Here is a 15,223-nt window from a genome sequence, read left to right on the forward strand (position 1 = left end):
ACCCCATGGGGCTACAGGGATAAGAGGGTTTTGTGATACAAATTAGTAGAGATCGCCCTGAACACACTGCAAATTAGATCAACATTCTCTTGTAAATAAAACTCTGACCACGGAAAGATCCACTTGTTGTCCCAGGAGAACAAGAAGGCATGGGTCCAAAGGAGGAGAAAAAAAAATACAGGCTTGGGACTTGTTTTGTGCCCCGCCCCCAGTGTTTCCTGCTGTGCTCAGGAGTCAGAGGGTCTGCTGGGTACAAGCACTGGCTTTGAGCATATCCGTGGGCTTCGAATCCAGTCCCAGATGAGGAAGGTACAGATGGTGCCAGCAGAGTGTCGGGTGGGAGGTTCAGTCCCTTGGAGAAGAAAGAAATGGTGTACCCAGATGGAGGGGTCAAGGCTGAGGGTATTTTGGTTGTTTTTCAGTGGGAGGACAACATTATTCCCACACCTGATTGGCAATTCTTTTTGACATAATGGAATTGGAACATTGGCAAGGATGTTGTCACATGACTGTGTTACAGAAATAAAATGCGGGGCACTCTGTGGGTCTGACGTACGACTCCCTTCTTTGCAGGCAGACTTCCTTTTCTGCACTGAGGGAGGGAGGCAGGAGCTCACTGGATAATTTTAGAGAAGAAAGCTGAGTTCAACACTCTCATTGACAGTACACAGGAGAGGAGAATGGTTGGTCTGTCAAAAGTGAGTCCCGTCCAAACAGCTCAAGGCAACACAACCCATCAATAGCCATGTAGCCCAATTAACTCTCTTGTTTGTGTTCTCACGGATCCTGACCAAGGGGCCATTTACAGGGGGAAACACACACACACACTCACACCCCCCCCCAAACATTTAAATTTTGACCTGCAGAATTTTTGTCTCTCCCTGCTATTAGACACTTAACAACCCAAAAACTCTTAGGACTCTGCTGAACACGCCAAATATTGGTGGATTTTGTGCTCACTGGTGAGAAGGAACTAAAAGTCTGTCCTCTACACACCTGACAAAGGACCAGTGTGCATAATCTCACCCCATCTTTTCTTAATGAAAACAGTGCCACCAGCTGGTTAATAAATGATTCCGACTAGACTCTTATTGACTGAAATAAGCAGGTTATTTTGCCTTCACTTAAAAGGGGCTCATAAACTCTACTAAAGACAATTTTTATCTTTCCATAAACATTCATAGCACCTCATCATCCTTGTCCTCCACAGAGTGGAAAAATGACCTGAAGAAGACCCATCTTTGCATTTCCTGAGCCATGGTGGGCTGCCCGTGGAGACACTGATGGTTTCCTGGGGAAATGGGTGATTCTTACTTCAATCCACTACAACACACAGGTGGCTTCACTGAGTGAAGGAAACAATTATCTTCCGACCATAAAAATAGGAAAAGCCCAGTGCATTAGTCAGTTTTCTACTGCTGCAACAAAATTGCTGCCAAAAGTGAATTAAGCCTCATATTTTGAAGGTATTTACAGAGGGAAGGCTTGCAGCAGGAGGGTGAGGCAGCTGGCCACAGTGAACCCAGTCAGAAAGCAGACTTGAACTTTGGTGCTCACTCACCATTACCTTTTCATTCAGTCAAGATCCTAGCACGAGGAATATTGCCTCCAGCATTCGGGGTGGGCCTTTCCACCTCAGCTAATCTAATCTAGACAATCCCCCTCTTACCTGGCCAGATATTTGTTTCCATCAAGTTGACAGTTAAGATTAACCCCAAGCCTGGCTTACAGACAATCTCAGCTACTATTGTCTAGGAGTCCCATGAAACCCCAGTGCTGGGTAGGAGGCTCCATTGGTCCCTCTGTGGCCCATCCAGCTTTACCTCTTGTACCTGTGTCCTCAAGGACCTGTTCTGACTCAGGGCATTTTTAAGTAAGCTAAGATTTCTTGAACTTGAACTGTTATGATGCAGAGTGACAGAAAAGAACTAAGAAACAAAAATCAAAGCAACTGCATCTCAGGCAACCAGTGAACTGAAGCAGTCAGATTTTGTTAAAGTGAAACATGGTTTTAACACTCATGTGCCTTCTTTTAGGTCAAACATGGCACTAGGGACAGAAATAGTGTCTGTCACCTTGAGTCTCAGCAGGGCTCGGAGTCATGGCGTTTCTGGTTTGAGTGTAAAATCTCCCTCATAGACTCATCTGTTTGGACACTTGGTCCCCAGCTGGTACTGCTGTTTTGGGAGGTGGTGGTATGAACTCAAGAGGTGTACATAGCCTATCCCACTTCGGATCTCCCTCAAGCAAGTGTCTGGAGCAGAGCGAAGGATAGAGATTGTCCCCAGGCCAGGGACTGTATGGAGGAGAGGCTGTAGTTTCTGCTTTGCTGGGGAACTAGAGAGGGTGACCAGGAGATAGATCCCAAGACTCCTGGCTACATAGAAGTTTTGTGAAACCATTTTCATAAAATTGGGCTGGACTGTGAGGCCCTATGGCTAGGCTCCTGATTCTGGGAAAGGCTCCTGACTGGCATTTTCAGCACAGTGCTAGTGGTAGGTAGTCTTGTCCTTTCAAAATCTGCAAGAAATGCTCATCTCTAAACTTACTATGCTTCCTCTTTGCCTAAGGAACAGGTGCCAGGAGACTGGTAACACTTAGGACTTCTTGCCCGTGGGTCTTTTCCATCTCAGCCTGCCTTAGCACAATGAGGCCTGAAGGGAAAGGCTGGGTGATCTTTGACATTTGCAGAAGCTGTTTCTCATGAAGCCCATCAGAAAGTTTGAGAAGTGCCGCTTCCTTCCCTGCCCGTGGTGGAGGTGAACTCTGTTAGGGGTTGGGAAAGAAGCTGGTATCCAAGCTCATGAATCCTGTTCTCCCAACACCACTGGGTACAGCAGAGAGCAGGCGGTATGTGCTATGCCCCAAGGCCAGCTGCTGACCTGACAAAATAGTTTATGAACCCTAATTTTCCCTTTTATTTCAGGAAGGGGTAGGACTAGAGTGATCCCTAGAAGAGTCCAGCTATTCGTGTCCACACACATTTGTATGCATGTGTGTGTACAATCACACCGCCATCGACCTCACCACAGGAAAACCTCAGTATGGGGACCGGTGACAATGCCTCAGCCTTAAGCCACAGTGACATGAACTGAGCTTCCACGCTAAAATCCAGTCCTACCTGCTTCAAATGAGCACAGAGTCAAGGGAGTGGGGAGAGAAAGATGCATAGGAGTCTCTTTCTCTTCAACTAATGAGGAAAATGTTAGGACTTTCCCGAGGAAAGAGATTCATTTCTCTAAATGGCTCTAATAAGAAAGGGGGAGGGATCATTAAGTATTTAGAATATGAAGATAAAAGTCTCCCAGGTTTCTAAGTGCTGATATTAAACTGTAACATCATTTATTAACCAAATGGCTTTGTAGAGCTCTTTCCACTTAATGTTTGAATTTGAAGACATGGAAGTATTTACTCAATGTGATTGCATTATTTAAGGGCATGTGTCCAGTTCAGGGCATTGTGGACAGTGGGATAGTACATGTAGTCACTGTTAAGATGAGAGGCAAGCGAACATTTTGACTGGTAAGGGTTTCCCACAGGCCTTCAGGGTGGTCCTTAGTCACGAAGTGGAGAGAGATATTTTATTCAAAAATGTCTATTCAAAACACTCTTTGTTCAAAAAGAAAAACCAGGTATGATGGTTAGTATCATTTTTCCACTGGGCTAGGATCTAGACTCACCCAGAAGACTAATCTCTTGACGTATCTGTTAGGGAGTTTCTAGACTTGGTTAACTGAGGCAGGGAGCCCCATCTTAAATATACATGGTACCACTCCCTAGGCTGGGGCTCTAGAGTGAATAAAATGGAGAAAGCAACCTGAGCATGAAATTATTCTCTGCTTATAGTCAGGAAGTTGCCAAACTCTCCTGCTGCCATGCTTTCCCATGTCATGATGGGTGGACTACACCTTTGAGTTTAAAGTAAGCCCTTCTTCCTTTCCCTCCTTCCTTCCTTCCCTCCTTCCCTCCTTCCTTCCTTCCCTCCTTCCTCTCTTTCCTTCCTTCCCTCCTTCCTTCCCTCCTGCCTTCCTTCCTTCCCACCTTCCTTCCTTTTTTAAACTGCTTTTGTTGGGTATTTTGTCACCACAGTGAGAAAAATAATGAATGCATAAGGTTTGTAGTATTCTTAAATCCATCTGCTTGAAAAATTCATGTTGGGCTAGGTTCTCTGCCCACCTTTGAACACAACATCACTCTGCTGCCTTGGCAATACAAAGCCCTGAATATCAGCTTTCCCCAGCTCCTCCTCTGCATGCTCCTAGCTCTCTTCCGGGTGATTCCAGACCCAGAGCAAGGGCTTGACCTCCAAGCTCCATTGGGTGTTGGCTGGTCACCTGGCTTTTCTACTGTAGTGGCCAGGTCCTCATCCACAGGAATGTCCCCAAGCAAATACTTCTGAAACCTCAGTTTCCCTAAATTGGCTGTATGTGTCTTCTGCTTCACGCTCCCAGGGTTTCTGTTTTCCAAGTGGAAGCCCGAGAATCTCCAGGTCACTGTACTCTGAGCATGGGTCCTGCACAGCCCTGCCTTCTCTCCAGAGAATTGCATAACCTTAACTGTGCAAAGGGCTGTTACCAAAATCAGAGACCCTGAGGGTTCCAGTCTTCATCCAGGCTTGATCTGCAGAGAAAACGACTCAGGAAGATTCTGACAAACAAGCTCTGCGATTTCACGTTTTCCACTTGACCTTTCTGCTTTCTGTTTCCGGCTGGCTCCTGCTCATCCCCTCCAGCCACACGACTTAGAACAGACTCTGACAGCTGTGTGGGCGTCACCTAGCCAGTCCAGAGCAGTCTCAGGGTGGAAATGCTTCAGAATGGCCTACCTGGAAGAAGTCAGTCGATGTGGGGTGAGCCTTAAGTCTGCCAGCCTGACCCTGCTTCCTGTCCAGTCTCTGCCTCCATATCCACCCAGATGTGAGCATACAGCATCACAGGCTTGCTGTCCTGATAGCCCAGAGCTGGCTCTCCATGGTACACAAGTAGTCTGCCTGGCCGCAGTCAAAGGGGTGTCAAGAGAGCTCTGCAGGGACAGCCCAACACTGTATGCTTGTTCTCCCGTATCGTGGTTTAAAGCCTAATATTGTTCTGTGCTTAAACTCCAGGAGCAACACACAGTTGGAGAGTGCTACCAGTTTGTAAAACATATGTGATAATTTTTGACACAGCCAAGAGAAGAAAACAAACCTGGAGGTTTCATCATAATAAATGGCAAGCCTGAACTAGGTAGTCCATCCACATTTGTTGACTTGCCAGTGTTTCTGGGGCTTCGGCCCTATTGTCACCTCCTCTGTGCAGACCTGCCATGAGAGTCTTCTAGATGTGTTTGTGTCCAAAAAAGTGTTTTTGCATTGCTAAACACTGTACAGTACTTCAGATGCTGAGAAAATAAAAGTTTACATTCAGTGGAGAGCATTGGAAAGTAGGGCAAAGAAAATAAGAAAAAAAAATCCTGTCACTAGAGAAAACCTTTTTAACGTTTTAGTTCATTTTCTTCTGGCTTTTCTCTCCATGCTTTAAAAAAATGGTTTTAAAAGAATAACTTCATCTATATAGGTTTTACACTCTGAATTTTTCATTTAGCATGGCATAGGCATTCCCCATGTTATTAAATATTTAGCAAAACATATTTAAAGTCAGCATAATATTCTGTTATATTTATATACTATTATTTATTTATTCATGATTCTTTAAGGCAAACACCCACTTATTTAGCAAAAATGTACCGAATTCCACTCTCTGTCAGGTGCCATGTGCGGCTGGACACTTTGCTATTCTTTGTGTTTTTAACCCTGTGAACTTCCAGATGTTGAATTTATTTATTTTTCTACATCTCTGCGTCTCCCTATGATCATTTGTCTAAGATAAGCTTCTTCACTGCGAATCACTGCTGGATAAAGAAGGATTAACATATTTTTCTGCTAACTTTTTATTTGAAAAAATTTCAAACCTATAGAAGAACAGAACAAAAGTATAGTATGAACATTTCATTTGCAGTCACCAAGTTCTCTCTCTCTCTTTCTGTTTCCTTACCCTTTCTCTTTATACATGAGTTAAAAAAAAAACACAGACCATGTTCTTACATGTACACACACTCCCACACAAACCTATGCACATACACACATACACACACCTGTGCACACATACATGCAAAAACTTTCACACACGTGTGCTCACACTCCTATGCAAACACAAACATGCACACACACACACTTTACCTTTTCTCTAAACAAACTGAATCTTGGAAAAGTAGCTGGGGACCACCATGATGTTTTGTTTGCTCTGCTAGGATGTCCAAAGAAAGCACATTTTTCTCATTGCCAAGACCTTCATCACATGCATAAGGTTTGTAGTAGAAACTTAAAACAGTGAAACTAATGATTCTGTGGTTCACCTTGATTTTTCTCCACCTCTCCCAATAATAGCATTGTAGCTGTTGGTTTTTAAAAATGCTGCCTGTTTCTGTGTTTACTAATGTGCTCGGGAGCTGATTGCACAGTGCTTTCCTGTCTCATTCCTTTCCGCCCACATATGTTTACTGAGGGAGAATTTTCACTGCATAACATCCAATCATATCTAGGTGCCATGCATTTTACATCTGAATGCATATTCAAGACACTGGAGGGCTTCCTTCCTCTGGCTCTCCTATGCTCACTGTTCAGACCCCTTCTCCACTGTTAGGGTTTAGATATAAAACATAACTCACAGGCTCATGAGTTTGTAAACCTGGCTCCCACACTGTAGCACTGAGGCTAGGAAACCACAGAGAGGTAGGGCTTAGCTGAAGAAAATCTCATTACTGTGGGGTGGACAGTGAGGTTTCTAGCCTGGCCTCACTTCCTGTCCTATCCTGGGCTGCTGGTCTACCTCCACATTGAGCAGACCCCCTCGTGTTTCTGCTGCTTTCCAGACCATGCCTTCCTCACCAAGACTGCGTGTGTACCCTCAAACATGGAGCCAACATAAACTCTCCATCATGTGTCTTCTTGTCAAGACTTGGTCACAGGAGTGAACAAAAGCAACTAATAAACCTGTTTCTAGAGGGCAGTGTTTTGTATTCCTATAGTTTGCTTTTGTTGTTGCTGCTGTTTGAAACAGGGTCAACTGTGTAGCCCTCGTTGTTCTGGAGCTTTCTATGTAAACCAGGCTGGCCTCAAACACCTACCTACCTCTGCCCCCAAGTGCTGGGATTAAAGTGGTTGCCACCATGCCTGATCCCAGGTTTTATAACCAGGTTAGGCTGTTGGAATGATCCATGCTGTGGTTTCAGTTTGTCTTTTTATTACTGAGAACCATTTTCTTTTATAGTTTTGGCACCATCCATCCATATGCTAGCTCACAGGCATGTGAGTTGTACCTAAATTTCAGTTACAATAAGTAGAGCTACTGCAAACACTTGTATGCCATCTTCTGCACACTTCATTTCTTTTAGATAAAGATTTAGATTAAAGTCTGGGATATAATGCTGCATGCATGTTTGATCTTAGGAAAGACCTCCACATCACTTTTCAAAGCAGTTGCATTCATTTGCATTCCCACTAGCAAGCCAGTCACCTTTTGATAACCAACATTTAACACTGTCTGTTTCCTTAGGCCATTCTAAAATGTGCCCTAGACCTTACTGTAATTTTGATTGGCTTTTGCCTGACAGTGAATGGTGTTGTCTTCTGTTTACATTATTTATCACCCATGTATTTTTCTGGCAAAGTGCAAGACTGAAAGCTAGATACTGAGCTCTTCGAAAATATCCTTTGCTGGTGAGAGTTTGGATTAAGAGGGCATTTAATTGCCAATCTTTTAGTCCCTAGAATTTAATGCTGTACCACAAAAATTAATAAACCTTTACATTGTTCTTTCAAAAATATTTATACTTCTCTTCGGCCTTTTATTGATTAAATGAAACAACATATAGAAAGCGTTCGTTTTCTTTTTCGAAAGAACTATTGAACTCTGATTAAGATTTCATATTGCCCTTAGAGCCTTTTGGTTTTATTTTGGTCTCAAAACCAAAATAAAACCAAATATGTAGTCCAGGCTGGCCTCAAACTCATGATCCCACCTGCTTCAGTCTCTAGAATACTGAGATCACAGGTGTGTGATCTCCATGAATATGGGGCCCTTTTTCACCTTCATCTCTGGGGATACTAGTTCATTCCCCTGTGGTAGTATTTTAAAACTTCTGTGTTTTTTTGTTTGTTTGGTTGGTTGGTTTTTGGTGGTTTTTTTTTTTTTTGTGTGTGTGTGTGTATGTATGTGTGTGTGTTTGTTTTCTCCCAAAAATTTTATATAAAAACAATAGTTTAAAATATCATGAAGAGCTGGGAGATGGTGGCACATGCATTTGAGCCCAGCTACTACAGAGGCAGAGGCATGTGGATCTGTGGGTTGGAAGCCAGCATGGTCTACAGAGTGTGCCAGGAATCCAGGGCTATATAGAGAGACCTTGTCTCAAAACACAAATACAAAAATGAACTGTTGTGGGTATTAACATGTTTTTGTTTTGGTCCCAGGTGTAGAATGTGGTACTATTCAGATGGTCCACAGCAGCAGACTATTTGCCTCATGTAGGCTGAGGCACTCTTTGCCAGCTGCAGATAGTTTGAATCTGAGGACTCTGAAGAGAGAATGTGAGAGCCCAGAGACTGGAGTGGAAGAAAGAAGGCTGCTCCTGCTTCCCCTTGCTGCTCTTGTAGTGAGATAAGAAGATGGAGATCTACTGAAATGAGGACTGGACTGGTACCAAGGGACCCGATGACCCTGACCAGCAGGAAGCAGCTAAGAAAGAACTGACCCCCTCTGCCACTCACCTTTTCTCTCTCCTACCTGGTGTTGGGCTGTTGGAAAGGTTTGGAGTGGAGTAGGGAGAAAAAGATACAAGAAACATAAAGAGGTTTTTTGTTAAGTTCATCAACACAAACAATACCATAAAGAGAAAAGGGAATCCTCAGCGCCTCCTGTTTAGCTGCCTAGCAGATGAGAGACCAGTGCAGTGACTCCATGGATTTCAAAAACCAATACTAAACTTGAAGGGGTCATCTATGGGATTTTAGGTTGGTCTGGTGGTCCTTTCTTCCTTGACTTAGAGCTCACCATTTCAGAATGTGTGGCTGACATCAGGGTTCCCACTGTACCTCTGCTGATGAAGGATGACTGGAGTGTGTCCTGGCACCCCATCAGTGCTCACTGTGGAAAGCTCAGTAGTGAACATCTCAAATGGGAGATCACACATCTGTGCAAGAGGCTGATTGAAGGGGGCTCTCATACTCTGTATGTCAGGATAATCTATAATGAATACAAACCCATTATACACTTGAAGAAAGAGCTAAGACAGGAAGCCCGGGAGATGCCATGGATTCTTCTGGTACTCAGGGCCTGATGTGGTGGTGGGGCTAGGTTAGTGATCACATGTGATAATGTGGGGTGCTGAGGACTCTGAGACACAAGGGAGAACACCCGACCATCCCTTTACACTGTCAGTAGGATGATTTCTCAGTGGGAAAAGAGGATGGATGATGTTTTCCATTTCTCTCAGATACATTAAATCTTATTCCATGTAAATGAGCCAAGAGTCTCCAGTGATTAATCGTCCCCATGATCAATTGTCTTCATCCAATTCCCAAGCTCATCTTCATTTCGACAATCTTGTCATCTGCAATAAACATATTCCATTTTGCCTTGCGATTGTTGATTAAGCCTGTTCAACATCTGTTAAAATAAACCAAATCTGGGAGACATTCTTTATCGTTTGGATGAACAATGAATTCATTCCCCTTATCCAAATTTGCCTATTATTTTTCCTCCTTGAAGAAAAAAAAAAAAAACAACAAAACAGCCACAAATTAGAAAACCCTGATGAGATTCTCTTTACTATGTCAGCTGGTATCTATGGAGCAGGACACATATTCAAGGTCACTTCTCATTACTTGACTATTTAGCTAAAAGAAATAAAAGTCATCATTTAATGTATTATGCATGTCAAGTTGCCATCTCTGCTCACTGCAGCATTGTTTATGAATACTTCGAGAATGAAATAAAAGAAACACATGCAATAGTAGCTTCGCTTGAGTTGGCTTTCTGGAAGACTAGAGTCCAGCCATCTGGACTGACAAAGGTTTCCCAGGAACCAGGTACCACATATGTCCCTAACTCTGTCTTAGAACCCCCACTAACCTTGTTACAGACTACTGTTCCTGCTTGTCAGCTCCTGTCATTAAATGACTCTCTAGCAAGAGAAGGCCAGAAAGAGGTATGAAAGGGCTCACCCCGCCCCCCTGCACTTCTAGCTGCAAGGGAGCCTGGAAGTGTGTGCACCTCCACTGGGCTTCTCATGCCTCAAATGTAAGCAGCGTTTCATTAGAGATAAAAGGAATAAAAGGGATATTGCCTATTGCCATACATGAAAGTCTTGGTACACGGAGCATTTGGTGGGAACAGAAAATGATTGCAACTGCTGCATATCACCTGTATGTCCCCCTGCCCTCACACTTACATAGAAGCATCCATGGCCCTTTGTTAGTAAGAGCCCTACCTCTTCACAGGGAGAAAAGGGAATCACCTGGGAAGATGCATGCCCAAGCATCAACTCAAAATCAAACAGCATAAAAATTTCCTTCCTTTTTACACCAATAGGAATAACTGAAATGTGACTCCTATACATCTACAATCCAAAAATCATACTGTGAGCCTCTGACAGGCAACCACCTTCTGTGATCTTCTTGCCCAGTTGCATTCCCCTACTAGGGCTTCTTGGGATCATTTCCTAATAAACTTTCTACAGACACTTTCATCTCCAGGGATATCTCTCAGGAGCCCAGCGGAACCACCAGCTGTCAAGATGTTAGCTTCCTAGGTGTATCCAGTTTGTGTGTAGCATAGCCAGCCATCCCTGCAGCCACTAAAACACTCACACACGGTTAGAGATTTTTGTGTCATTATCTAACCATCAGGCACTTTGCAGCATAATTTGTGTTTATAGCCATCATCATCATAAACATCACAAACACATATTCATATAATGGCTATGTCATTAGCATCCTTGAGACCAACCAATTGCAAGTAACAAACTGAGTCAAGTCAGTTTCTTAGCCATTTATTTGGCTTTTAATCAGAATAAAATGTGCTTTTCTCTTACCATTTGAGAAGAGTGTATGGTCCAGCAAGCCTGCTTGTATTTGTTCTAAGCCAGAATCAATCATAGTGACATTGCAGGACATTACCAGCTTCTCATAATGTGACTGTCACTGTTAAAGTCATTTCTGAGATGACCCTCAGTTGACAAGCCCAGTATATTTGAATTAAACTATATTTACATCATTTATACTGTTTACTCATTGTTTCTACTCTTTAAAAGAAAAAAAAATTTACCTTCTCAAGATTTTACAACATTCTTGGATTTTCTTTGAAGACTACAGGTTTGTTTGTAAACACACCTTTGTGATATCAGTTTTGGTAACTCTGCTTTTTTATATAAAAAACAACAAATATGTTTGTTTGCCTTTTCCCAACTATAAAATTTGCCCAGGAAATTACTTGCTAAGTATCCCATGAGCTCACGTCAACTGTTGCTACTGCTGCTATTGGTGTGCTGGCTGGTCTTGGCATGCCTGACTTCAGACTCAATGACATTGGAGGCTCTGAACAACTTCATTATCGGGCGTGTTTTCATTTATTTACGGCCCAGCTTTCAAACGTCCCTCGTAGGAACAGCATGTTGCAGGTTTCCAAATGAAAACATAACTTTAAAATTCTACTCTTTCTCCAGAACGGATGAGGAACTGCCCAGTGAGTGTGGACCTTGCCATCCTTTCTGTCAAGAGAAGTCATTGCAGCCGAAACCAGAGGAAGCCGCATTTTGGTGAACAGAGTGTTGAGCCAATACAACAATGGCAGGAAGCTAAACGGACTCGCACGGGCCGATTTTATTTTCTATCATCAAACACTGACCCAAGCGACAAATTCACTTTAAAAATGGCTTCTGGCTCAAGATTTTACAGTGAGGAGTTTTTAAGTCTCTCATGGTAAACCTTCAATGGCAGTTTTATAAAAACCACAAAAGAAAAGAAACTGGTAAGAAGCTGCTTTAATGTGTCCCATGAAGGGTGGTGGGACTCCCCAGGACTGTTTGACTTTTAGTCTTTCAGGTTCGTGCTGGAGCTTCCTGGGCTGAGCTGGAGCTAAGTCACGTGGCTCATATATAAAATATGGCCAGGACACAGCTTCTGTAAAGTGAACCAGTTGGCATTTTCTCATCAAGGAGGGACAGCCGTTGTTCCCAAACTTTAGCTTTTAGCTCCATGTGAGACTCTGAGCCCCACTTCTACTTCCTTCCAACAGAAAATGCACTAAATTGGGGGACTAGAGAGATGGCTCAGTCCATAGAAATAGGGATCCCAGTTTGATTCCCAGAACCCCAAACCAGATGGATTGGCATGTGTTTATAGTCACAGCACTGGGTGATAGACAGGAGGTTCCCTGGGACTCGGCCGGCCTAGCTGAATTGGTGACAAGCCCTGTGCCAAAACCCAAGGTGGATAGCACCTAGGGATTAACACCCACGGCTAACCAGTGGCCTTCACATAGGCTCATGCCAGCGCATATGCACACGTGCGCATATGCACATACATGATAGGAAAACTCATTAATAGGAAACCTATTAATTCAAATGGAAAATGATCCCATGTTTGTGGGAAGTACGCAGTGAACTAAGTGTCTGATAAGTTCAGAGTGATTTGAGGCAGAGGGCTCCACACTCAGGCACAAGCTCAGGGCTCTAGAATGGGGCTGGGAAGGGGTGGCCTCTCTTTTCACAGGGGGTGGTGCCAAGTTGTTGGAAGGAAGAGCTGGGGTGGGGCTAAGAAAGCATATTGTTTGGCAGAGACTCTGTTGGGGACACCCACTTTGTCTATCACCACGTCCTCTGCTCTCACAGAATGGAACCACCTGGAGGGAAAGAGCATGGTATCAAATTCTAGCTGAGTGTTAGGTATATGCACAGTCCTGGGGGAAGAAATGGTGATCTTGACAGCTCTATGTCACCCTGCAAAGCACCTGGGGAAGCCCTACCCCACCCCCCACCCACAGCGCTGAACAGGCAGAGTAAATATAACCACCAGGAGCCAGATCCTGCCCTCCGGAATCCAGCGTGGCAAACCACAGATGAGCAGCAAGAACTTCTCCCAAACACTGTCTATTTCTAGCAAGCAGCAAGCCATCTGCTGGGTACCATCGTAACCACTGTCCATGTGCCAGCAGCTCATTCCAAATTTGCATGCGTCAAAGGGCTACTGGGCCATGCCAATCAGCACAGAGCTCAGCAAACTCCACTCTCAATAGAAAAACTGAAGGACTCATCAGAGAAGCTTGTGCACCGCCCATCTGTCTCAGAAGCACTTAAAATATCCCATGTCACGGTGACTGACTAACTGGAAACCTAGCACCTTTAGAAACTTGTCTGATGGATGGTTAACCACATGCCAGCACGCGGATCTGATCCATCCCTTAGTCCTCAATGAGGTCAACGTGGAACAGCCAATGTTTCCCAAGCAAGGAACATTCAGTCACAACCCACGGGATCGTCAGAGTGCCTCTGAGAAGTTTGAGTGCCCTGAGACTATCCTGAGCAGCATTTAAGAAATGGACACATAATATTTGTACATGTTTATGGGTGCAGTCTGGTAACTCAACCAAGATGTACGCAGAGTAAAGGTTACTTTGGGGACATCGTGGGTGCCTTAGCATCTACCATCCTCTAGCACTTATCTGTGCTGGTAGACGGGACTCTTCCTGCTATCTTAAACTGTCTCATAAGTTACTGAAGACTCTAGTTATTCTACCATGCTGCAGCACACCAAAACTCATTCCTCCCATCATGTTAAATAAATGACCCATATTGATAGTGAGGACACCTAACAGGGAGGGGGTTATCAGTTGTATGCTGCTCATGCTTGATGACTTTGTGTTTCACCCCAAACACCACCATGGAAGAAAAGAACTGACCCTGAAATCTGTCCTCAAATCTCTATACATCACACGCGTGCGCGCACACACACACACACACACACACACACACACACACACACACACAAATAAATAAAAATTATAAAATGAATGTATAATAAAAAATCTAAATCATAGAAAAACCGAAATATTCTAATATCAATTAGACAAAAGGTTCTTACAGGTAATTCATTGATAAGAAATATGCAATATACCAATGGGCATGGCTCTTTTGGAATCAGGTCTTTGCTTGCAAACCACTCCCTAGTTTCATTTCTATTGCTGTGACATAATACCCCAATAAAAAAGCAACTTGATAGGGAAAGGTTTATTTCAGCTCACAATTCCATGTTACAGTCTATCATAGCTGGAAAGTCAAGGTGGCAGGAACGTAAAATAGTCACATTGTATCTACACTTAAGAACAGAGACATGAGTTGATATATACGTGCCTCTCCTCAGCTCACTTTCTCTACTCTTACTCAGTCCAGGACCCAAACTCGGGGACTGGAGCGACTCGCAGTGAGCAGGTCTCCCATGTCAAAGAAGACAACAACAATAATATAATCAAGACATTTCCCCACAGACATGCCCACAGGCCAACATGATCTAGATGTTCTCTTATCCAGACCCTTTTTCCGGGTGATTCTAGATGATGTTCACAACACTAATCGAAACAAAACATTAATGGATGTATACTTTTTCTCTGATTATTCACTGTTAAATTTGATAATATCAGGTGCTGGTGAAGATGTATTTTATGGAAAGTTTCACAGATTACTTGTGGGAGGAGGTGCTGTGGGAGGGGATGCTGTGGAAAGGCATGCAGTTGAGTGGCTGTTAGAGAAGAGGCAATGCTTGGGATGCTGGTAATGTTCCCCTTTCTTGGAACAAATTGTCTCCACACTGGTTTGTCTTCAGCTTCGCCAAAACTCCACTTCTCTGGAGGGAGAATTCTTCCTCACTTAGTTGTTCAGTTAGTCAGTTTTGTTATGATGGATTCTGAAAACAAATACTCACCCTTCTTTTCTTTAGCTAAATTCAATTCTATTGATTAAGACGCTGCAATAGCAGAGAAAGCCAGTGACAAGCACATTGTCCTATATCACCCTGAGGTAAGAGTGTCTTGAGGCTCCCACAAGTCTGTCAAAGGGGCTGGGCAAGGAAGTAGGCATGATTCAGTTGGTAAAGCTATGTAAACCCAAAGACTTTATTTTGATTCCGAGGCTT

This window comes from Psammomys obesus, unplaced genomic scaffold (genome assembly GCF_907164565.1).
Source record: "Psammomys obesus unplaced genomic scaffold, mPsaObe1.curated_primary_1811, whole genome shotgun sequence".
NCBI classification, from domain to species: domain Eukaryota; kingdom Metazoa; phylum Chordata; class Mammalia; order Rodentia; family Muridae; genus Psammomys; species Psammomys obesus.